The sequence below is a fragment of the Rousettus aegyptiacus genome, unplaced genomic scaffold, assembly GCF_014176215.1.
Source record: "Rousettus aegyptiacus isolate mRouAeg1 unplaced genomic scaffold, mRouAeg1.p scaffold_m13_p_11, whole genome shotgun sequence".
Classification (NCBI taxonomy): domain Eukaryota; kingdom Metazoa; phylum Chordata; class Mammalia; order Chiroptera; family Pteropodidae; genus Rousettus; species Rousettus aegyptiacus.
The window spans coordinates 1-2,687 of NW_023416286.1; the positions used below are offsets into that span (position 1 = coordinate 1).

Below are 2,687 nucleotides of genomic sequence, written 5' to 3' on the forward strand. Positions count from 1 at the left end.
GACTCTTATTTTAATGGTGGGCAGAGCCCTTAAGTCAGGGAAACGCTCTTCTCTGCTGCCGTCTTGTGTGGGTTTTGGGAATAGCACCAGAGTGTTGGTCATGAAATGTTATTCCTTATCCTCTGCTGCCATCTCGTGTACGTTTTGGGAATAGCACCAGAGTGTTGGTTATGAAATATTATTCCTTATCCTCTGCTGCCACCTCGTGTGCATTTTAATAACACCTGAATATAGGTCATCAAATGCAGGTCATTATGAATATTCATTCTCCTCTGCCATTTGGTGGGAAATTTGGGAATAACATGACACTGTTGCTCATAAAGTTAATTCTGCTGCTTTTCCATTTTCATTTTGAAAATAACACCCAGGGCTTGTCATTATGAAAAGTTTTTCTCTGCTGTCATCTCGTGGGTATTTTGAAAACAACACCCAAGTGTATGGCATCATTAAAGTTTTATTTCCTGCTGCCATCTGGTGGGCATTTTGGGAATAACACCACAATGTATGAAAGAAAAAGGTTACTCTTTGCTGCCATCTGGTGGACATTTTGAGAATAAAACCTGGTATGGGTCACGGTAAATATTCTAGTACTGCCTTCATCTAGTACGCATCTTGAGAATAACACAAGTGCAATAAAATTTATTCTTGCTGCCATATGGAGGTGATTTTGGAAATAATACCTGAATGTATGTTATGAATACTTATCTGCTGCCATATGGTGAGAATTTTCAGAATAAATCACGGTGCATGTGATAAAATGTAATTTTGTTGCTATCTCTTGTGCATTCTGAAAATAAACTGGATCGTCATTATGAAAAGTTTTCTGATGCTATTTCGTGTGTATATTGTAAAAAAAAAAGAAGCAGAAGTGCTTGTCATGAAGTAATTCTCTGCTGTAGTTGTGTGGACAATTTGGAAATAATATCCCACAGTAGTTTGTCTTGAATACTCATTCCACGCTGTCATCTGGTTGTCATCTTGGGAATTACACCATAGCATATATAAACAGTTATTTCTTTTGTTATCACACAGTTAGAAAATGACATCTAAGGACATTTGGTCAAACAAAGTTCTTGTATGTAGACATCTTGTGTATATCTTGCGATAAACAAAAAAGTATATGTCATGAGAGATTATTCTCTGCTGCCGACTGGTGGGCATGTAAAAATAACAGGCAAGTGTATGTTAATATAAAAAGTTATTTGCTGTTGCCATCTGCTCAGTATTTTGGGGATAACACAGAAGTGCACATCTTGAAAAGTTATTTCTGCTACCATCTAATGTGCATTTAAAAAATGACTCCTCGGGGTATGCTATAATGTTTTCTTTTCTGCTGCCATTTTGTGTAAACCTTGGGAATAACACAGCAGTGCATGTCTTCAAAAATTGTCCTCTGCTGCCATGTCATGGATATTGTGAAAATAACACCAGTATATTTCATAAATTTTTTTCTGCTACAATCCTATGGGCACACGAGCTAAACTCTGGTGCTATTCCCAAAATGCACGCGAGATGGCAGCAGAGGATGAGGAATAACATTTCGATAGTTAAACTCTGGTGCTATTCCCAAAACCCACACGAGATGGCAGCAGAGAAGAGCGTTTCCCTGACTTAAGGGCTCTGCCCACCATTAAAATAAGACTCCAGATCCTTGGTACTTAGCTCACTTTGAAATAACTCCTGCCCTTTACATATCTCTTCTCAACCCAGGCCACGTCCCCTGGCCCCTCGCCTGCCCCTCCCCGCCTCGGCCGTGTCCCCTCCCCTTATCCCCGGCCCCTGTCCCTTGCTCCCCCTTCCTCCTGCTCCCTCCTTCTGTCGCTCCCCACCATGCCCCTGTCCCCCTGCCCTGTCCCCTGCACCACCTTAACTAGCAGCGGGCCTCCCCTCAACCGGCCAGAGCCATGGCCGCTGCCGGTGTGGACAAGCGCTCACCTCTGCTGCCTGCACCCGGCTCGGGTGGCGTCACTCCCACAGTGGTGCCGTGCTGGCCCGAGAGCGTGATGAGGAGCAGAGGTGATGGGGAGCAGACCCGTCGCCGGGCAGAGGCCACCCACGCTCTGAGCCCTTGAGCGCTGCGCGCAAGGCTTCAGAGGTCCCAAGGGAATGCCCACCTCGCGCCTTCATTCCGGGCCTTGGCCGGTTCCCGGCTGTGCCAAAGGCCTGGGTCGGCGCTCTTGGGGCGCACGGACGTTCACGCAGCCCTTCCGGGACCCCCGGAACAGCGGGCGAGGGAGCAGGGCCCCGGGGCATCCAGCGGCACCCCGCCTGGAGGGCAGAGAAAGGAGGGGGCAGCGAAATCCCGCAGCACCCTGTATTCCCGGGGGGTCTCCCATCCAAGTGCTAACCAGGCCCGACCCTGCTTAGCTCCCGAGATCAGACGAGATCCGGCGCGCTCACGGTGGTATGGCCGTAGACGGGAGAGGACATCGCCTGCCACCCTAAGAGCCCGAGCAGGGCCTCCCGTGCCCAGGAGACGCTGGCGCCCGCGCCGCACCGACTGGGAGGGGGCGTTGCGGGGTTCCACCGACGAGGCGGCAGCCGCGCTAAGGCACCGCGGGTCTTGGCCGCTGCCTGGCAGGGCGCAGGTCTGGGTGGGCGCTCTCGCATCCCGCGACGGCCCAAGCCCCGGGCCGCCCGCCTCCCCAGTCTTGACCACTCGGCAGGACCTCGGCCTGGGCATGGAC

At 50.2% G+C, this 2,687-nt stretch overlaps 1 pseudogene; it reads right to left on the minus strand.

Annotated features, from left to right (window-relative positions):
• Positions 1–2,299: 2,299 nt before the first annotated feature.
• Positions 2,300–2,418, minus strand: LOC118609773 (annotated as a pseudogene).
• Between the last annotated feature and the right edge of the window lie 269 nt (positions 2,419–2,687).